Raw genomic sequence first — 24189 nt, forward strand, 5'->3', positions numbered from 1 at the left:
GACGTAAGAGAAGGGAAGCCTAAGCTGAGGTTGGTGACAGGAGCTTATAGGAAAAAGGGTATCTTAGGAGGGTAATTGCTAGCAATTCTCGCTGATTATAGAAAATGGAGATGATATTCTGTTCTACTTTTTGCTGCTCAAACAATACCTGGAAGGCTTTTTTCCAACCCAAGTCCCCATACTTAAACAAACAAACAAAAAAATTGTGGCAGCATATGATGTTTTAGAGAAATCCAGCCAGGATAGTGAAAGGAAGGAAACCTGACATGCGAAGAACAGTTGAAAAACTGGTGATGGTAAAAAATTGAGACTGCTTAGCCTAGAAAAGAAGAGACTTAGAGAGGTACATGCGAGCTGCCTTCCAATACTGAAAAGGTTGTCAGATTTAAGAGGGATTAAATTCTCTACGAATTCTCTAGAAATCGAATAAACTTGTAAAATTACAGGGAGGTAGGTTTTAGTTCAATATAAGAAAGAAATTTCTAGGGATTGGAGCCATCCGAAAACAGAGTGAGCTGTCATCAGAAGATGTATTTTCCAACACCAGAAATTTTCAAAATGAGATGGACAACTTGACCCGGGCAACCAGGAAGAGCCTGGAGGGATGTGGGCATGACGTCAAGGTCTTTGCCCAGGTAACAAGTGTTATTTTCCAACTGAGATTATATGATTCTCCAAAAAGCTACGGAGAGGAAGAAATGCATCCAAAAGTGGAAGTGATGACCCAACATGCTAGCCATTGTCTCAAAAGGTCTTTGGGGTCATGATACAGGGCTTCAAACTGGCCCAGATTTAGGCACTTTATTACCAGCTGATATATCCCCATCAGAGAAAATTTTTTAATGGATCATCTCAAAGCTAAAACAAAGAGCTGGGTAGTTTAAGAATAAGGGACCTGGGCCAGGCGCGGTAGCTCATGCCTGTAATCCCAGCACTTTGGAAGGCCAAGGAGGGCGGATCACGTGAGGTTGGGAGTTCGAGACCAGACTGACCAACATGGACAAACCCTGTCTCTACTAAAATTACAAAATTAGCTGGGTGTGGTGGTGTATGCCTGTAATCCCAGCTATTCGGGAGGCTGAGGCAGGAGAATCACTTGAACCCAGGAGGCAGAGGTTGCGGTGAGCCGAGATTGCACTATAGCACTCCAGCCTGGGCAACAAGAGCAAAACTCGTTCTAAAAAAAAGAATAAGGGACCTATTCCAGTCATAAGAAATAAAGTGTTCAAGATGCCCAACATTCACTGCAGCCTTCACAGCTGCCTGTTAATTCCTCTGTCTTCACTGTGAACAGAAATTCTAACTCCTACTCACGGATGATGCAAACTTAATTTTCTTCCTTAGAATTTCCACTTCACACCTCTAACCCACTATTTTTCAATAGATGACTTTACCTCCTACTTCTCAGAGAATTAAGTGGCCGTCAGAAAAAAACACCATCTACTTTCTACCAGTGTTTTGCAAATCTCATTCCTACCTACTACTATGTATCTTATATCAGTGAATTTTCCATCATGTGCCAACTCTTCAGCCAAGAACCTAGCTTACATTCTTGATGTTGCCCTTTCTTCCTCCCCAACACATAAACACTCGGCGAATTGCGCTGATTCAGATTAATTAAAATTCCCAAGTCAATGCATTTCCTCCTGACAGTCTCCGAACTCTTTGTAGCCTCGAGTCCTTCCTATTTCCTGAGTGACATTTCTCAAACACAAAAGCATATCACTCCCCTGCCTAAACCCATCCAGGGCTCCCCATGACTATCAGGATAAAACCCACACTGCAGAGCAGGGGATAAAATGTTCTCCTCGCCTGCCTCTCCAGTCTCACTGCTACTGTCACTGCACTTTCAATACGTTCTTCGTGTGTATTAATTTTCTGTTGTTGCTGTCACAAATTACCACAAACTGAGTGGTTTAAAACATCATACATTTGTCTTCGGGTTTCGAAGGTCAGATGTCCAACCCAGTCTCCCTAGGTTAAAATCCAGGTGTTGGTAGGGACATGTGCTACTCTGGAGGCTCCAGGGGGGAATCGATTAGGTTGGTGCAAAAGTAATTGCGGTTTTTGCCATTAAAAGTAATAGCAAAAACTGCAATTACTTTTGCACCAATCTAATATTTCTTTGCCTTTTCCAGCTACTAGTTGCTGCCTGCATTCCTTGGCTCCTGGCCCCTTCCTCCATCTCCAAAGCCAGAATCAACAGGATGAGTCCTCACGTCACATCCCCCGACCTCCTCTTCTGCCTCCATATTCCACTCTTAAGGGCTCTTGTGATCATATTGAGCTCACCTGAATAATCCAGGAAAATCTCACTATTTTCAGGTCAGCTGCTTAGCAAACATTCCATCTGTGACACAGATCTGCTTTTGCCTAATATGTAACCTAATATAGTCACAGGATTTTTTTTTGTGACCATGATTCTGCCAAACACACAATTCACACCTAACTTGTAGTCCCACATCCATCCATGGGCTATTTCACATACTGGTCCCCTACCTGGAGAGCACCTTCTCTCTTACATAAGCCCACCCCACTCCCATTGTTTGACTAATTCCTATGGCCCTTCAGGATCCAGCTATCACATCCTTCCTTCTCTGGCAAGCCTCCTGTAAGCCTGTGAGGTTGGGATGAGTAGTTCCATTCTGCATTCCAATGAGCCCTCCATGCTTACCTGTAAGGGATGCATAGTAAGCCATTACTTATTGTACTCTCCTAGAGAAACATTGTCCCATTTAACTCTATATCCAGAGTGACTAGCCCAATTCCTCTCATCTAGTATGTCCTCAACACAGACCTAGCCATTCAGATCCATTCCAGTCTGCTGTATTTAACTCCTGGGTTAAACTGCACTCCCAGGACCTCCATAATCAACCCAAAGGTTCTTTTTCTTTTCTGTTTTTCTAAACCACTTCTCATTTTTTCTCCACTTCCTTGCTTGCCTTTTATGTAAGCATATGTGTATACGGTAATGATTTTTTTCCTCTTACTTCAAGTGATTTATCTTTAAAGGCTAACTTCACATATTCTCTGTGGATTCCTAGCAATAACCTAGAAAGCAGATAGGCAATCCCTTCAGAGTGTCAATATTTATTTATGTCTACATTTTGTTGACTAAATGATACAGATTCTAAGCCTTCAGGGCAGAGCTCTTGGATAATGTGCTTTGTTTACCTATTAGTGCACCAGTGACAGTCTACAAAGAGCTACAATGATCACAATATATTATTTGTACAGGCCAATGCATGCCTTTATTATTATCACATTTGTGGCAAATGTGATATTTGCCAGAGTGGTTAGCACTTAAGTCTAATGGTCTAGAAACAAGGTCATGTTATCAAGTTTCAGAATATCTTGTTAAACATATGATTCAGTTTGGAAGCATTCTTTTCTTTTCCCTCCTCCTCCCAATATTGTAATACTTCACTGAACTCAATTTATTAATGATGTATGAATTAATAAATTCTGAGAAATATAAACAATTAACATTAATAACAATGTTACATTCCTCAAAATATCACTATTCTGTATTTTATTCCTCACAAAATCAAGCAAGAGTATAAAGAGATTATAAAGCTACAGATCAACAAATGTAAAACATTGTAGAACAACCCAGAAAATAAATGCAATGATTAATGTCAGCCATGTTTAAAATGAACATATAATTGTATGTATGCTGAAGAAAATTGGGAATAATCGTATTAGAATAGAATTACATCTAGAAATTTTTTCTCAAAGAAAAAATGTTCCTCAGGAGGTAGAGTTGTGGAGTAGGGCTGTGGGGTTGAGCTGGGTATTATATTATTTAATGACCAGAGAAATAAAAAAAAGAGAAGGAGCTAACTCCATGCATGAATCACATGTCTATAAAGTTGGAAAATACACAAAAGCACCATAGGTACAGAGAAGGACTCTGAGAAACTCTCTTATGAAATGCAAATGCATATTATTGAAGAGCATAAAGAAATAATGTTAAAGAAGTATTAGAAAACCTATTATTTAGACGTTTGCATTAGTCCATTTTCATACTGCCATAAAGAACTACCCAAGACTGGGTAATTTACAAAGGAAAAAGGTTTAATTGACTCACAGTTCAGCATGGCTGGGGAGGCCTCAGGAGACGTACAATCATGGTGGAAGGCAAAGAGAACCAATGCACCTTCTTCACAAGGCAGCAGGAAGGAGAAGGAATGCAGGAGGAACTACCAAACACTTATAAGACCATCAGATCTCATGAAAACTCACTCACTATCATGAGAAGAGGTCGAGGAACCACCCCCATGATTCAGTTACCTCTACCTGGTCTCTCCCTTGACATGTGGGGATCATGGGGATTATAGGGATTACAATTAAAGATAAGATTTTGGGTGGGGACACAGCCAAACCATATCAATGTTGTGTTTAATTTTTATGTAAATGTTTATTGAACATCTACTAATTGTCCTCATCCTATGACAAGGCAACCCCTCTTCCTATTCCATGCCTATAGTGTTGACTTCACAGGGCAAACTATAATGAGAGCCTCATATTATGTAATTGATTTGTAGAAGTTGAATTACAAGACATTACACTTAATGCCATTAAATTTTATATTTCTGATTTTGACCTATCACTGTACCTATTTACACATCTTTTCCACCTTCTGATTTAGCCATCCACTGGATTAGCACCTCCCTGCTTTGCGCAACCCACAAATGTAAGCGTGCGTTCTTTGGCTTTGTTCAAACATCAGTGAGAACATGAAATAGCACGTGGCTTCTAGTGCAGGCTCTAATCAGGAGGAGAAACACACGATGGTCTCCACTGACAGTGAAGCCCTCAGAAACAAACAGTTGCCTATTCTGCTGAAACGAGCAAAAGGAAGGCCCAAAGAGGCAGCAATCACTGAAGAAAGAGGTCAGTGCACCCGCAAACACAGGCACTCTTTTTTTTTTTTTTTTTTTCTTTGAGACGGAGTCTCACTCTGTCGCCCAGGCTGGAGTGCAGTGGCGCGATCTTGGCTCACTGCAAGCTCCGCCTCCCAGGTTCATGCCATTCTCCTGCCTCAGCCTCCCAAGTAGCTGGGACTACAGGCGTCCGCCACCACGCCCAGCTAATTTTTTTGTATTTTAGTAGAGGCAGGGTTTCACCGTGCTAGCCAGGATGGTCTCGATCTCCCGACCTCGTGATCCGCCCACCTCGGCCTCCCAAAGTGCTGGGATTACAAGCTTGAGCCACTGCACCCAGCCCACTCTTTTCTTTTCTGAGAGACAATCACTCATTTAGGACCCCTTCCCTCAGGAGAAACTGTTCCCTCCTTCTGGGATAACATTCCTTAGGCCAGTATGTCTAAGGCTCAATAAGAAGTTCCTTGCTGCAGGACTGACATTCCTAGATTATCTTGCACATACTTTGCAATATGGGTTGAAAAGCTTGGGATTCTATTGTTCTTTAGTAGACGACACCTTTTCTATAAGCCACAGAGCTCAGATCTCAGCAGGACCAATCATGCTTCTGTCCTGAGCACCCGAGGACTCCTCAGTTTGACATCAGGTAAGAATGGATCCCAGAACGGGATCCAAACCTGGAGGAATTTCTGAATTTCCTTGCTCCTCAGCTATAAATTTAATACCTGTTAACTCAGAACCCTTGAAAAGGTCTAAAACGGACTTGATTTTTTTCTTACAGCTCCTCAAACCAAGGAGAGAGGTGAAGCATCTCACCTCTGAATTATAATTGGCTGTTCAGAGAGAAGGAATACAGGGTTACATTACTATCACTAGGTCTGCATAGCTCTATTTTGCCCCAAAGAGTATCTTAAGAACTTTCTTAAACATGGTCCAAAAATTACAATATGCAAATTCAACACGTTAAAAATATAATTTGTCTTCAGGCAAGACAACACCTAAACCATTATTGAAGACCTCCGGATAAGAGTTCACCATCTCCTTCAATAAGTAGTTTCAGCATTTCTTAGCCTTACCATCAGCCAACTTTTCAATCTAACTTCAGTCCTGATTCCTGGTGTTTATGTTGGGGAATATCCTTCTATGAAGCAATTTTAAAGTTAGAATGTTACTCATTAACCCAGGTATGACTGCCAGTGATTAACGACACACAGAAATAGCTAAAGCTTGATGCTTTCAAAAATATGATTCCACTACTCACATCTTCTACAGCCAAAGACATAGATAGCCACAAGATATTATTGTAATGTACTGAGGAGACCAATCTGGCTCTCAGATCCAACCATGAGACCTAACTCCAACTTCACACTAATCTCAGTTCAGCCAGCATGTTTCAGAGAAGCAATCTCTACGTTACCATATAGAATACAGTGTTCCTTACTTTGTGAATCCCTCAGTGTGGTGGTGAGATGCTTACACATGCCAACTCCTTTTGAAGCTCAACAGAGCACTGTGTGGATGGTTATTTAGCACAGAGTCACCAGAATTTCTCCTGGGAAGCCTTTGGAATTAGAGTCCAGCTCACTATTTGTTTTCAGTTCATCTAAATGGGCCTGTGCAAGGAATATTATTCTGTTTGCTTCAAAGTCCCCTGGTGTAAACCAGGATAGCATCATCAGCTTTTCACAGTGTTTTCACAGTGAGAATATCCTTAGCTGGTGTTCTTCACAAAATTCTGAAAGAACTAATATCTATAAACCAGCGTTGCAGTGTTCGGCAACCATCCTATTGGCAAATAAATACCACTTGTAATGTTTGGTTCTACAGCTGTAATAACAGGGGCATTTTTATATCAATGTATTTATAAGGGAGTCTTTGCATATTTCCATGCAACTCTGCAAGCAAGAAAATTGCACAAACCCTTTCGGTAGGTGCTAAATACCATCAACATGTGAATCATCTTTAAATCATTTCCTTAACAATAGTACGTTTTGAATGCTACAACTTACTTGGCTAAAAGACACAAGGAGCAAGGCAGCCAGCATACTGGTAAACTTACAAACTCAAAAGAAGTCAGTGTGACTGTCACTTCATATATGCTCAGCAGGGGGATGCTTACACTTATTTCTGGGGTAAAATGACAGGTCAAAGTTGACAGGACTGCTTATTGAGAAGGCTCCTCAAACCAGAGAGTCCAATATTCCCCTGCAGGAACAGGCCTGTTCAGATGGTCTCTCCCCACCCTACCACTCATCATGGTTGGCATAGACAGAATAATGCTCCCCAAAATGTGGCCTAAGCCACAGAACCCTTGGATATGTTCTCACAGGAAGAAGAGACTTTGCAGATGGAATTAAGGGAAAAATTTTGAGAAGGGAAGAATATCCTCAATTACCCAGGTGAACCCAATGTAATTACAAAGGTTCTTTAAAAAGAAGGAAGGAGATTAAAGTCAGGTGAGCTGTGACAATGGAAGCAGTGGTTGGACTGATGAGAGGAAGGGGCCGTGAGCCAAGTGATGCGGGCAGCCTGTGATGCTGGAAAAGGAGAGTAAACAGTGTTTCCCTGGAGCTTCCAGAGAAAGCACAGCCCTGCTACACTTTGATCTTAGTCCACTGAGACTTCTGACTTCCAGAACTGATATGGTTTGGCTGTGTCCCCATGCACATCTTGAATTGTAGCTCCCATAATTCCCATGTGTCATTGGAGGGACCCAGTGGGAGGTAACTGAATCATGAAGGTGGGTCTTTTCCATGCTGTTCTCATGATAAAGTCTCAGGAGATCTGATGGTTTTATAAAGGGGAGTTCCCCTGCACATGCTCTCTCTCTTGCCTGCTGCCATGTAAGATGTGACTTTGCTCCTCATTCGCCTTCCACTGTGATTGTGAGGCCTCCTCAGCCATGTGGAACTGTGAATCAATTAAACCTCTTTCCTTTATAAATTACCCAGTCTCAGATATGTCTTTATTAGCAACATGAGAACAGACTAATACAAGAACTGCAAGGCAATAAGTTTGCATTTTTTAAGCCACTGAGTGTGTGATAATGTATTACAGCAGCAACAGGAAGGTAATACAATTGGTAAGATGAAGTGCTCACAGAATAAAAACACAAACTGGACATTCATACAGACAGACACTGGAATAGTGTCTTTTTCAGAAAATTAAAAGTTATCACATGACCTAACTTTTATTTCCATGTTTTCACTTTTCTTCCTTGTGTTCAGCTAACTCAGTGTTCTGTGATCTTAGACCTACCCACATTATCTAAGATGACGATTTGCCCATCTTCTCACACTCCACAAACAGGAGGCAGTAACGCAAAATTTTATTCAATGTCAATTTATTACAGTTGCATTAAAATTTCCCAATGGACCACGTTAAAATCTCCCACTTATCCAATAACTTTAAAATGCTGAAAGATACCTCCCTTCCCCATTAAAAGGAGCAGTATAGTTTAGAGTAGGGGGAGGCAAACTGTAGTCCACAGGCCCCATCTCCTTGTTTTTATAAATGAAATTTTATTGAAGCACAGCTGCCCCACTCATTTCCATGCAGTCTATGACTGCTTTCATGCTACAAGCACAAAGCTGAGTAATTGTGACAGAGACACTGTGATACATCAGTACCTGTATAATAGCCTTTATTTTGCCTTACAGACAACAAAGCCCAGAATATTTACTATCAGGCACTTTACAGAAAAAGTTGCCTGACTCCTACATCATAGGGCTAATTTTGGAGTCAGGCATAAAATCTAGTAACAACTCAACCACTTATGAGCTATGCTATCTGGCCAAAGTTTTTCTTTGTAGTGAGCCTCACTTTTCCCTATTTGTAAAATGGAGATATGAGCACCAACCTTCAAGAAGATTGAAGCCTAGAACTTAGTACATGGAACATCTGTCAAAATAGAACAAATATTTCCTCATTTATATCTTCTCACATATTATCTTGCAATTCTGTTAAATATTAAATGCCATCAAAAATTAGTTTACAAAACATAAAGGTACATAACAGATGAGTGTTTCTAATAATAACATGCTAGGCAGTAGATGCTCAATAAGCATTTTTTGAATGAATAGTCTGAATTTTCAAGCCGTGAAATGAAATCATGCAAATATTAAATTATGTTGCGACATTAAAAGTCATCTGCCCTAGATCTTCACCCAGCAATATCAACATTCAGGAACTCGTCCAGTATCAGCAAATAACAATCTATCAGTAAGTATCAACATTCAGCAATATAACCCAGCAATAGCAACTTTCAGAAACTCCTCCAGTATCAGCAAGAAACTCTTGGTAATGAACGGCAACAGACTGCAGTAACGTCAAGGGTCAGGAACTTTCTTAGGCAGATCATCTGAGAGAATTGCAGGGATAACTGAAGGCATTAACTGCCCTACATGAAGTAGCACTATACACCAGCAATGTCTTCATGATTTATTTATAGATGCCCCTCAACTTACAATAGGGTCAAGTCTGATAAATACACAAATACATTGTAAGCTAAAAATATTGTATATTGCTTTCAACTTACAATATGCTTAATGTATAATGGGTTTGTCAGAACATGACCCCATTGTAATTGAAGACATACTGAATGCATATTGCTGTGGCCCCATCATAAAGTCAGAAAATCATTAAGTTGAACTATCTTAAGTCGAACCATGTAAAGTCAGGGACCATCTGTGTATCATTTTAAGAAAGCACAGAGTGTTCATGAGTGAGAAGGCTAATTATGCCAACATTATATGGGGAAGGCAACCATTTCATTTTAATTCCAAGAAATCACTTATTGAATTTTTTAATACTGAAATGTGTCCTGATTGGTAAAAACTGTTTTTTCTCAATTAGAAATTTTTTCAGATTGATTGGGCATTAACCATGACTCTTTCCAATGTTTAATTGCAATGTTATCATTTTCTGGGCATGCCCTTGATCATCGCTGGTGAATAGGGTCACTTGGGCTTGCAGTCAGAACATCGCAGTCTGAAATTCATTCCTTAACTGTCTACTGTAGTTGCCTTAGGCAAGTCCCTACATTTTCTTAAATTTCAACTTTTTCATCTGCAAAATGGAGCTAAAATACTTAAATCTTGGAATTGTTGTAAATGCGGTAGTGTATATTAAAACATTGATAAAGCACTGTTTTGCATGTCTATTATTAGAATAATTTTATGGTGGAAATTAAACGAGGGAAAAATCAAATACACTCTGTAAACTCTAAAGGGCAACTCAAAAGAGGTTTCAAAAAGTTCGTGAAAAATGAAATTAAAAGATTAAAATATAAAATATAAATGCAACATATGCTCCATCAAGTTCAAGACACTTCTGTAAGTGCTGATACCAGCCATTTAGTCCATCCCTAAAGAACTGAGGATCTTGGGAATGTAACCATGTCAATGCAGTCTTAGTTACACTATTACCTGAAGAAAAATGGGTGTCCTTCACAGATTTTTTTAAGATTAAGAAACAAAAAGAAGTCAGAAGGAGCCAAATCAGGATTGCAAAATGAATGCCTAATGATTTCCCATGGAAACTCCTGCAAAATGGCCCTTGTTTTTGAGGCCATTTTGGCCTCAAAGAAAGGAATGAGCAGGAACATTGTCTCGATGGAAAAAGACTCTTTGGTGAAGCTTTCTCAGGCATTTTTCCGCCAAAGCTTTGGCTAACCTTCTCAAAACACTCTCATAGTAAGCAGTTGTCATCTTTCTTTGTCCCTCCAGAAAGTCGACAAGCAAAATGCTTTGACCATCCCAAAAAACCATTTCCATGACCTTTGCTCTTGACCAGTTTGATTTGGCTTTGATTGGCCCACTTCTACCTCTCAGTAGTCATTCCTTTGATTGTTCTTTGTCTTCGGGATTGTACTGCTAAAGCCATGTTTCATCTTCTGTTACAGTTCTTTAAAGAAATGCATCAGGACCTTGATCCTGCTTGTTTAAAATTTCCACTGAAAGCTCTGCTCTTCTCTGCAGTTGATCTAGGCATAATGGTTTTGGCACCCCTCAAATGGAGAGTTTGTTCAACTTTAATTTTCATTCAGAATTGTGTAAGCCAAAACAATTGAGATGTCTGTGGTATCGGCTATTGTTTCTGCTGTTAATTATTGGTCCTCTTCAATTAGGGAACAAATGAGAACTTTTTCCTCACAAATTGAAGTGGGTGGTCTGCCACTGGGGACTTCAACTTCAACATCATCTTTTCCCCTCTTAAAATGAGTTATCCATTTATAAACTGATGTTTGCGGGGGGGAGGTCATTGTCTTTATCAACTTTTTATGAAGCATTAGTGATGTCACCAATCTTCCATATAAGTCTCACCATAAATTTGATGTTTGTTCTTGCTTCAATTTTAGCAGAACTCACGTTGCTCTGATAGGGGCTCTTTTCAAACTGATATCCTTCCTAATGCCCCAAACTAGCTCCTCTTCAGACATAGTATAACAACTTAGAACAAGTTTATTTTGGTGCCAAAAAATTGAAATCCATGCACAGTTTTTTCATAATATACATTTTCCACAAACTTTTTGAGGATGCCCCATATAAACATTAGCCATTTGTATGTAGCAGTATATAGAGTAGAAGTGATAATACTTCAATGTGAGTTAAAAAGTCATATTAGAAGTCATCTGATTGTCATAGTTCATAGAAGCATTTCTCATATGAGATGAAAACTAGGAAAAAACCCAGAGACTCATCAACTGGTTAAGTGGATAGATCAGTGTGGGATAGTCACACTATGGAATGCAACTCAACAATATAAAGGGATAAAGGGCTAATAATACATGCAATAGCAGGAATAAAGATCCTAAACATTACGCTAAAGTGAATGAAATTGAACACAGAAATGTTGTATGATAGGGAATTTCATGTGTCAACTTGACTAGGCTATGGTGCCTGGTTGTTTGGTCAAACACCCATCTAAATGTTTCTGTGAAAAATTCTTTATAGATATGATTCACATTTAAATCAGTAGACTTCGAATGAAGAAGATTGCCATCCATAATGTGGGAAGAGTCAGCCAAACATTTGAAGGCCTTAAGAGAAAAGAATGAGGTCCTCCAAAAAAGCAGGAATACTGCTTCCACCTGCCTTTGGTTTCAGAAGTGCACTGTACCATGAATACCTGCCAGAATTTCCAGCCTGTTGGTCTACCCTGTGGATTTCAGACTTGCCAGCCACCATCAAATAACTCTATTCCTTAAAATAGACATATGCACATACATATATATATATACACATATATACATATATACACATATATACATATATATACACACATATATACATATATACATATATACATATATACACATATATATATACACATATATACATATATACACATATATACATATATATACACACATATATACATATATGTGTATATATATATACCCACACATTTTGTCTTAATTCTCTAAGAACCCTGAATAATACAGGCTATATATTGTATAATTTCATTTACATGAAATTCTAAAAAAAAAGGAGATTGGCAGTGACAGAAAGCATATCAGTGGTTCCCTGAGGCAAGGGCAGGAGAAACTTTCTAGGATAATGGAAATGTTCCATGTGTTTGTTGTGGTGATGATTAACTGACTGTATCAATCACCAAAATTTATCAAACTGTACATGTATATGCATGTTTAAAATGAATCAATTTTATTGTATTTTAAATTAGCACAATAAAATTTGAGAGGAGGAAGTCACACTACAAACCATATAGCAATCTCTAATATGATTCTCTTACACATCATGGAAAAACTTAACTGAAAGTTATTTTGCAGGTAAGTTTATTTTTTCATGAATATGGGAATACTGGAGTTCACTGAATTGGGATTATTGATATTTATCGAATGTGCTCAAGGTGAGCAAGCACTGACTAATGTATCTGTCAGGCAGAACCAAGAGTAACTCACATATTTATTATTATGAACAAGTTAATTAAAGTCATAATACTAATAAATTATAGCCACTAAGACCATTATTGTATTCATTTCTGATTTATATACAGTCCCTCTCTTGAGTAAATGGGAATTTTTATGTGGCTATAAAAACTTAATAACTAATGCATCAATTCATAGTAATCATCATTCAAAGGCAACTGTGACGAAATTTAGTCCCTAAAATATCAGGGAAGGGCAATAATATCAAAAATAAAAGTGTTTATAACTTCAAACATAGCAACTGCATTATCAGTTCTGACACAGTTCCTTTCATCTGTGGCTCTGAAAGCATTTTACAGCAGTTCACAAGTTATCATCAAGAAATCATACACTCAGGACAAAGTATTTGATGAATGTATCAGAGCAGCGAATAAACAGCCCTAAGCCTTTGCTCAGGAGTTTCACCTCTGCTCCCTCAAATGACCTTTTGTCTCAACAATTCCACGAGAAACAAATTGATCTACCCTTAGCTTGCCCTCATATTTCCTAGATATGCGTCAACTAGCAAAATCTCTAAGTGCTACCATGAATAATATTGCAATAAAGCATGATCACCCTGTGACTCAAGACGCTGCGGGTCTTTCTGCTGTCAATACAGGAAGCCTATCTAAAGCTATTAAGTAGTTCATTATTACTATTGAGGTTTACTCAGAACATAAGAAAATACCAGAAGTAGAGAACAAACTCCATGTCTAAAAATGTCCAGCTATGTAGTTTACAGTATAAAGTCCATCTCCTCACTGGCAATATAGAATGACGGGGAAGACACAGATTTTAGAGACACATTTTGATTGTAACACCAATTTTGGCACTTTCAATCTGTAGAGTTCTAGATTCTTTCATCTTTCTGAAACGCAGCCTCCTAATCTGTAAAATAAGAATGATTATACCCACCATTCATGACTGTTCTAATGTTCAAATAATGTTTGTAAAGGCTCTCTTCTAATACCCAACATATTGCAAGATCTCAATAATAATGAGAGATATTATTTCTATTATTATTATTATTTGAGATGGAGTCTCGCTCTGTCTCCCAGACTGGAGTGCAATGGCACAATCTTGGCTCACTGCAACCTCTGCCTCCCAGGTTCAAGCGATTCTCCTGCCTCAGTCTCTCAAGTAGCTGGGATTACAGCCATCCACCACCATGCCCAGCTAATTTTTGTATTTTTAGTAGAGACAGGGTTTCGCCATGTTGGTCAGGCTGGTCTTGAACTCCTGACTTTAGGTGATCCACCCACCTCGGCCTCCCAAAGTGCTGGGATTAAAGGCGTGAGCTACCGCACCCGGCCTATTATTGTTATTATTTTCTTTCTTAGTCCATTCCTGCTGCTATAGCAAATTACTTTAGGCTAGGTAATGTATAAATAATAAAAATTTATTTCTAACAGTCCTGGAGCCTAGGAAGTCCAGGATCAAGACTCCAGAGACTTCATTTCTGTTCAGGGCTGGCTCTCTGCTCTGGATGTGATGCCTGGTTGTTGCATCATTCAATCGAAATGAACACTGTGTCCTCACTTGGCAGAAAGACCTAAAAGGGAAAAACTCACTCCCTCAAACTCCTTCATAAGGCTTTTATAATCCCATTCATCAGGGTAGGGCTTTCATTGCCTAATCACCTTTCAAGGGTCCCACCTCTCAGTATCATCACCTTAGGGGTTAAGTTCCAAGTTATGAATTTTGGAGGGACACGTGCATTTAAACCACAACATTTTCTAAAAAGCTACATTAGAAAATTGGGGCTGGTATTTGATTCCTGACACAACTGCTGTTCTCCTAAAACAGTGGACTTACACCTTATAGATCCTAACAGGTTGCTATTAAAGTCACTGGAATATTGGCTGGACGTGGTGGCTCACACCTATAATCCCAGCACTTTGAGAGGCCGACACGGGTGAGTTTCTTGAGGCCAGGAGTTCGAGACTGGCCTGGCCAACAAGGCGAAACCTCATTTCTACTAAAAATACAAAAATCAGTCTGATATGGTGGCATGGATCTATAATTCCAGCTGCTTGGGAGGCTGAGGCATGAGAATCACTTGAACTCGGGAGGTAGAGGTTTCAGTGAGCTGAGACGGCACCATTGCACTCCAGCCTGGGCAATAGAGTGAGACTCTGTCTAGAAATAAAATATTACAATAAAATAAAACAAAACACCAGTGACCTAAATCTACACCAAACCCACAATTAAAATAAATAAATACGTAAAGTCATTGGAATATTGAACCAACTTTATATGGAGTTGTGCCAGAGAATGCTCTTTCCTCTGAAGGAGGCCAACATGAATCTCCGAAGTGCAGGGCTTTATTTTACATATAGAACCAACCATCTCACACGCCTCTCAACACCGGTTCCCCAACATGCCAATTTAAACTTTCATTTTCAAAGACACTAAATCAATAGATGCCCACTGAGCTTGTGACTGAACTAACTCCTAATAGAAGAAAACTTAAAAGGGTTGACAGGTGTCAATAGGTGCTGATTGACTTTTAAGAGATATATTAAAAAATGAGGGTGCCAATTTATTTTCTCTGCCAGTGACAAATAAGTTTCAATTCCCTTAAAATACAGTTGCATCCCTTTCACACACCTCTTTGATTGTTCAGGGTTTCTGTACCTCTCTCTTTTTCTGCTATTCTTTTTCTCTAGAACGTCATAACTTCCCCAATGGATAAGAGTTATGTCTTTATCTTCTGCACTGAAGCCCACTTCTCGGAACTAAACAACATACCATGAGTTAACTTACTTATCTGGCAATATCTATTATGTTAAGTGTGAGAGCAAATCAAAATATTAAAAGTCTTCTTTATAAAGATAGTAAGTCACCTGGTGAAGGTTATATCTAAAACTATGCATAATAATGCGTGAATGTGACTCATATTAACATTTAAATATTTTTTATAAAAGTAAAATACTATTTTGTAATAAGTAAAAGATATTTTGTCCTTTCTCCTGTATCCTGGTTTCCAATCTTGTCTGTTTCTTGATGGCTTCTGTCTTCACTTTTATCTTTTTCTATCTCCATCATTATAATATATGTATTATAATACTGTTGGATCTATCTCTTCTTCATTCAATTATGGACTCAATTTCTACCCTCTGAATGCCTATGTCTCCCCGAAATTTATAGGTTGGAATTCTAACCCTAAAGGTGACGGTATTAAGAAGTGATTAGGTCATGAGGGCAGAGTCCTCAGAAAGCTCCTTTGTCCCTTACACCAGGCCCTGAGGACTCTGCAAGAATGCACTTTCTACAAACCAGGAAGCAGGCCCTCGCCAGACACTAAATCTGCTGGCACCTTGATTTTGGAGTTCCCAGCCTCAAGAACTGTAAAAAATAAATTTCTATTGTTTATAAGCCACCCAATTTATGGTGTTTTGTCACAGCATCCCAAACAGACTAAGATATAAATATACTATAAGCTCTTTCAGGGTGAGCGTATTATCTTTATTTGGGTTCATGGAATTAAAAAAATACCTGGCACAGAGTAAGCGTTCAGTCAACATTTGATTAAAAAAAAAATCAGCCATGTCTCCCACTATATGTTAAAGAATGACAGAGAATGAAATAACTTTTTTTCTGTCAAAGGGAAGATTTTTGAAGAATGTACAGCGGAAAAATCAGTGACAATATGAGCGCAGAGCTGCTTGGCCTCTCTCTCATACTTGTCCAATTCCTCTGAAGATCCCGCAAGGGTCAGAGAGAACTACTAAAGCTAGTTTGTATCTTGGGTGACTAAATTAATGGGCTATATGTACAGAGAACCAAAAAATAACATTTGAGATAGAAGTAGAAAATGTATAATAATTGCAGCTCTCTGGGATCATGGAAAACAATTGATTCAATCTTTGAAACGACTGATATTCATGACTTCTTTTCAAAGTAATTATTAAGGTCAGTTTCCTATAAATTATTTATGTAGTGAAATTCACAAGCACTGAAGTAATATGGAACTTAGAAACAATCCTTTCATTTGCTACAGCTAAATTGCACCTTTTTAGTAAGTTCTTATATTTCCCCAATATTTAGAATTTGAACATCTTAGGGTGAATTATATATAATTAGGTGTGTCTATGTGCCTTCATTTTTAACCCATCACAGGCACATCCACTGATTGGCCTGTGATGTCTTAGACTTCATGTCACATCAAAAACCCTAGTTGAATTTGCCTCAACTGGAGAGAAAAGGAAAACCATTGTATCCCATCAAGATGGTGCACCTTTTATCTTATGTCTTAGCCAATGACTCCCCTATTCTCAAATTAAGAGATCCTGACAAATTTGGGGTACAAACCTAAACATAGGTAAAATTTAAATTACAAATACTTCTACCTGGGGTCTTCAGTATTTTATAATTCCTTCTTAGAGCTAAGCATAATTTTAAGTGCTAATAATGAACAAAATTATCCTTATTGCTATTTTTATCCTTTCATCTAATATCCAACTTCTAGCAGTGGGTTTTACATATCTGGCCAACAAAAAGTTTGAAGAGTAATCACAAAAGCATGTATAAACACCAAGAGGTTTAGCATGTGTATAGAATATGAATTTGGAAATGTTTACATATGCAAATATTTTGAGAGCTAGAATTTTATTCTTGGCATAGAAACTAAGGGTTTTTTTCTAAGCACATTGCTACAGAAAACCGATATCCTGGAGGGACTGTTTACTCGGAAGAGGCTTTGGGATAAGAGTTATACTAGCATTTAATGATGTTGATCTAATGTTATTTTATGGTTAAAGGAGCTGCAGAATTTTACCCTAAACTTTTACCTTTTATCTAACTGTCTTTTTTTCCACTTTAATAGTAAAAAATAAATAAATAAATTGTAGTATTATAACACAGAGTGCACTTCTTTCTCAGTTTCATTGATGCCAATGAAGGCAAAATGGAATGAAATGTCACACTGACTTGAGTCATTAAAAAAAACATGTAATTTTAGTGTTTAGTCAGTAAATGAATTCAATAATATTCACACACGAATCTTTGAAAGAGTCATTTGGATTGCTTTTTAATAAAATAGAGCCAAAGCCTCCAGCCCCAATGGCCACAGGTAAACCTCAAGGTTGCCATCAAAATGGGCTGCAGTCTCCAGCCACTGGGTTCTGTCATGAGATTTACCATCACTGTGTTTCCCTGTTTTGACTGATCACTAAATACCTGAGGTATTTTGTTTTATTCCCAGGCACTAATTTAATGCTACCTTTGAATGTTCAAAAAAATTTTGCTGGTTATGTATTTGATGTTTACCTACTCATATGTGAAAATAAATACTTGAGATTCCATTTGTGAGCTACTGTTTGAACTGGGTTTTTCTGCAGGAAAACCTGCTCAGCCGGTTTTACCAAATCCCTAGAAGAATGTTTTCTGATACAAAGAACGGATTGTTACACAGGACAAGATAGGTAATTATGAGATCATGAATAAGTTTGTCTTTCATTGTGAAAGTACATAAAATAGGAATAGAATGTGTGATTACTGATTACAGAAGTTCTTTTACTATGGAACTTATAAGAAAAAAAAAGGAAGTTACCTAAGAGGGCATTCAAAAAACGCTCAGCTTGTTGTAACCCAAGCTAATGAAAACAAGGAAATTTATAGTTAAGGCTGACTTCCAATACCTAGGCACCACAGGGTGTCTTTTCAACCACTTCCTTTATGTGGCCCTTTGAGTCCATGGATGGGAGGTCAGCTTAAACTGTGAATTTCCTTATTATTAGTTTCTAACACAACCTTAAAGTACTTTGAGTGTACTCTGAGACTTTCTGGTTAGTGCGTTTAACTTCCTCTCTTTAACAACATTGGTATGACCTTGATGGGCTAAGCTACCACAACTGAGATTCAATGATTGCCAAATGGAGATATTGCTCTAGTTTTAGTTCCAAGCCTGGTGGGTTTTCCTTCACTATCCAACACCACTGATCACCATGCATGGGGCTTTTCAGAAGTGACATCTGCATAAAATTTTTTTCCTGATATTAACTAACACGCAATTTATTTCATAATGTTAACAAAACTTTTGGAAGGCTTTCAATATCCTTATTGTTTCAAAAACAAGTTCAAGAAAGATACCTTCTGTGTAAAATTACTGCTATGATTTACAAGAAAAGATCTTCTGCAGTCTTCTGTGTTAAGTTGAGAGGGTGAGATTCCATTGGTGACAGGGAGGAAACAACGAGGCTCCCCTTTCTCATTACTGTCCATTTGAAACCTCTCTCTACAGACTTTGATCCTTAGGTGGCTGCTCAAATAGGTCACATGGTGTTTCTGGTTCGATAAGGGAAGTCCTCCAGTCATTTTTAATAGTCCAGTTTCAGCAATTTTATTGTCCAACCAACGCAACTGTCAAAATCCTAAACTTCACTTGGAGTTCTTGTTTCCCTCCTTCTCCCTCCCACCCCTTGGGCCTGCTTTGTGGAGACCTACAGTGTATTGGAGCTGGGAAACCAATACCACCAAACTGTGGTCTTCATACATGTTGAACTGACAAAGAAGCCTCAAGGTCTCTCTGACCTTCCTCCATCCCCAACTATCTCTCCCAAAGTATAGGATGAAGTCATTCTCTGAAGCTCCCTTATCTGACTAAAGTCCAGACCTACCAAAGAAGAAAAAATTACCTCTGGTCCTCTCCATAAGTTTTCATTAACTGAACTAATTTCACAGGAAAGAGGACTAAAGTCTCTCAAACTTGAACAGACTGTGTCACAAACCATTGTTCACTCTGTGGGCCCAACAGACTTTGATTCAGACCATCATAGGTTCTTCAAACTCATTGAATTCTCCCTAGGAATTATGTATTGCCCCTCAACAGAATTCCTCTTCTCCCCTCTCCTATAACCTGTTTTGCCAAGATCCAAGCCCCCATTCATTCTGTAACTTCAAGATGGTTTGTAAGCTTCTGCACCCCAATGGGAGGTGGCTTCTTCATTCTGAATGCCCGTCACCCAAAACTATGATCAAATAAATTTCTGGGGCTCTTCTCCCATTAATCTGTCCTTGGTGAGTTGATTTTCTAGCAAACCTCCTGAGGGTGAAAGGGGAACTTTCCATTTGCCTCTTATAAGTGGAAGCTTCTTCCTTTCAAAAACTTCTCCTTTTCTCACTTTACCCTGTCCCCAGTAGGCGGCCTTCTGGCTCTTCCCGGATTGGAGTGGGCTTGGGGAAGAAGGAGAGGGGAGTGGACAGAAAACCTCTATGTTCTCTGGACTTTGCTCTCTGAACTTTGGGGCTCTTCCAGGATAACTCTTTTTGTCTTCGGATGCATTTGTGAGTTCTCTGGAGACACCACCTCAATGCATGTGTCCCATTATGTTCCTTTAATGAGGTCAACATTCTTTCTCTGGCTGCCACTTAACATACCACTCAGGTTCTGTATCAGTGACACCCCTCCAAGCTCTTTCTGCTCTTTCTGCTATCAGTAAGTGTGTGCTTCCAGATGGGGTCACTGTGACAATGACCCTCCAGCTGGTGCCTTCCCCAGGGCTCACCTCTGTTCTTCTAGCTCCCCATGTAGCTATGGCCTTCAATGGGACAGGCTGCATGATTTGTAAGGCCCACTGCAAAATAAAAATGCAGGGCCTCTTGTTCAAACACTATTAAGAATTTCTAGGTGGTGACAAGAGACCATTAAACCAGGTGTGGCCCTTCTGGGTGTGGAGCAGTGTGTGACTGCACAGTCTCAGGCCTAGCTCTTCATGCTGTGACTGGTAGGGCTTCAACACCACTCCACAATGTCTCCTAAGACCTAAGTAGCTCCTTTGGAGTCCTGTTCAGTAAGCAGAGAGCCAGGAGAAACCCCCATGCCCTCTCTTTGGATTGAGGAGGCAAATGGTAAGTACTAACTTTCCTTAAGAAGAATGTGTTGAGCATACCAGCATCACTCTTTGCTACTGTAGGAGAGAAACAGTATTTTTCTCACCCATCTCAAGGTCCATGACTGAGGCCTTTACAATAAAATACAGATTAATAAGGGAAAAGCATAACACATTTATTTAATATAAATTTTACATGTGTGGCAGCCTTCAGAAATGAAGACTCCAAAGAAACAGGGCAACCTGTGTTTGTTTCTGCTTAGGTTGGAGGAAGAGGACAGAGTCGTGCAGAAGTAGGATTAGACAGAGGGGGATATGAGCTACCTGTAATAAACTGGGGGAGCTTAGCAAGGCCTGTTTGTTTAGAGTCTTTGTATTAGTCCATTCTAGCACTGCTATTAGAAAACAAACAAACAAAAAACCCTGAGACTGGGTAAATGTGTAAAGAAAAGAAGTTTAATTGGCTCATGGTTCTGCAGGCCGTACAGGAAGCATACTGGCTTCTGCTATGCAGAGGCCTCAGGAGACTTAAAATCATGGCGGAAGGTGAAGGGGACGCATGCACATCTTATATGGCCAGGGCACAAGGAAGAGAGAGAAGAGGCAGGTGCTACACACTTTTAAATGACTAGATCTCATTAGAACTTAATATTGCAACCAAGGGGGGTGGTGCAGAACCATTAGAAATGACCCCTGTGATGCAATCACCTCCCACCAGCCCCCACCTCCAGCATTGGGGATTACAATTTGAAGTAAGATTTGGGTGGGGACACAGACCCAAACCCTATCAGTCTCCTTGGCATCTCCATATCTTCATTCCTTTCCTCCAAGTGTAGACAGGAGAGGACCCCTATGGAATAAGGTCTTATGGGCAATGCTTCAGGAACAAAGGTGGAGGAGAAGGTGGGCTTCCTGTTTGTGCTGTTTCCTCATATGACAAGGTGCCCTATTTGGGAATAGCATGTCCTAAACCTTGTCACTACCTTTAAGGTGAGCCTTGAATCAGAGGTTGTCAAAAATCTTCTAAGTACTTGCCTAGTCTACACAGCCAGAACTGTCTTCTAGCAGCTGCACCCAGATCCTCTCCAGGAATCCCCCAGTGCACCACCCCCAGGCCACTTCCCTCCAGTGGCCATCCACCTGGCTCCCTATGGAGCATGCAGCCCAGCCCCCAAGCCCCAGCTCCAGCATGCTGCCTTCCACGACAGGGGCACTACAGGCTGTGGGAGCTTTGAGAGGGAGTACCAGGAAGGGGACCCTTGTTCTCTTCCCACTGAGAAAAAGCAATTATGTGACCTGCTTTAGAATCTAGATGCCACCATGTTGTGACTACAGAAGTGAAATCAAGGCCTGGAAGTAGAAAAAAAGGCTGAAAGCTGATGATGTCTTCTGAGCCGCTGTACCCAGACCACACAGCTCACAGTCAAATGAGCCAGAGGATCCCCTTTTTGCTTAAGCCAGTTTGAATTAGGTTTCCTTTAATTTACAGAAAGGATCTTAACTATTAAATTTATCAATACTACCCTTTTGTATTTCATCATTTCTGTTTTATTCCTAAGTGATAATAACTGTAAATATGAACTTTAAAATATATTAAAATACCATGAGCCTGGGAGACATGGAGAAACCGTGTCTCTACAAAAAAAAAAAAAAAATACAAAAGTTAGTCGGGCATGGTGGCGTGCTCCTGTAGATCCAGCTACTCAAGAGGCTGAGGCAGGTGGATTGATTTGATTATGATCATGTCCCTGCACTCCAGCCTGGGTGACAAAAGGAGACCCTGTCTCAAAAAAAAAAAAAAAAGTCACGTATTTTTACCATTATCCCATCTATATCTTCCCAATGTTTTGTTATTGTTCCAGGCCAGGTGACCACACTGCTTTTTCATACCCAGGCGAAAGGAAACCAACATTACACACATAACTACAACACAAGGGCACATATTGGAAGTGTGACATTTTGGAGGCAATGGTAACAAAATGTCTAAGGTCCTTGAGCCCCTCAGAGACCTATTCTAGAAAATACCAATTTATTAATGTGAACAGTGATTACAATTCATTATTTGATGTTAATGAACAAAATAGAATTTCATCACGTATATAACATTTAATGTTTTCATAGAACTTTAATAATATATATAACTTTTTTAAAATAATGGTATTTAATGTCTCTTGAATTGTAGCTATGTCATTAATAACTGTCATTTTGAAGTAAGCAAAAGATAAAGGACATAGAGAAAAAATTATTAGCAAAAGCAACAAAAAGAATATTTGAAAGCTTGACCTTCTATTTCCTCCAAATCAGTGTAACTCATAATGAATGTTAAGGGAAAACTGTAATATATTTTCTTCCATATTTTCTATCTGTCAAAGACACTGATACCTATTTTTCCTCATCAACATGAACAGTTCACTGAACGACAGCAAATCAAGCCTTATACATATAACCGAAAAGCAAGGGAAAGCCTGTTCTTAGAAGAAACATGGTATAGATGGCCTTCTGTGTCTAGAAAAGCTACTGCCTTTACTATTTCTAACCACGGGCTGACATTGTTATTTTAAAGACAAAACTGGAGGAGACCACAGTGGTGGGGATAATATTTTCAACGTTCTGCAGCTGCATTCATAAAGTGAACTCTCTTTGAAGTATAAAATTAATAGTTGAATGATACACCTCAAAGAGTGCCCCCAAAAGGTGACCAGAGCCTAACTCTGCAATTTTAAAATGTGAACATTTCCAGAGATGGGAACACATGGGTGCTGACAGCATCCCCATCTGGGGCCTATTTCTCCTGCCATCCATCTACACGTAGTCTTCTTTGAAGTCAAAAAAACCTCTGAGGGAAATTGTTCCAGGATAATAGGTTGGAGGTACTCTTGGCAAATTGCTCTAAAAATAAACAAACACAAACAAAAGACTGTGAGTCACAACTGTATTGTAACTTAAATGCAGCATTTTCCCCATGGAAACCCTGAAAGACTCTCTACAGATAGATATAAATGATAGATATATACATGTAGAAAGAAAACTTGTATATATACACATACGTAGGTATATTGTCTTAACAAGAACAAGTTAATCCTCATGAATAAGGTATCAGTTTTGAAAGTATTTCTGGAAAAAAACAGAGGAAAGAATAAGTGCTATAGTTGGGTGCCGTCTGGGTGGAGTTATAAATAGTGGAATAATTTAAAGACAGTGACAGGATTAATGATCAAGGGGCCTGAAGTCTCACAATTTCTTCACACCAGGCCACACATATACAAATTACCAAAAGGCTAGCTGGGTAACACATAGGTCTAAGTGGGTTACTCCTCTGGTTAAATCTGTAAGTTAGCTCCCCACAGCCTACAGAACAGAAGTAGAGGTATTTGGCATGGCATACAGCATCTATTTGAGGCCAGGCATAGTGGCTTACACCTGTAATCCCAGCATTTTGGGAGGCGGAGGCAGGCAAATTACCTAAGGTCAGGAGTTGAAGACCAGCCTGACCAACACAGTGAAACCACATCTCTATTAAATACAAAATTAATTAGCCAGATGT

Source organism: Gorilla gorilla, chromosome 14 (genome assembly GCF_029281585.2).
Source record: "Gorilla gorilla gorilla isolate KB3781 chromosome 14, NHGRI_mGorGor1-v2.1_pri, whole genome shotgun sequence".
NCBI classification, from domain to species: domain Eukaryota; kingdom Metazoa; phylum Chordata; class Mammalia; order Primates; family Hominidae; genus Gorilla; species Gorilla gorilla.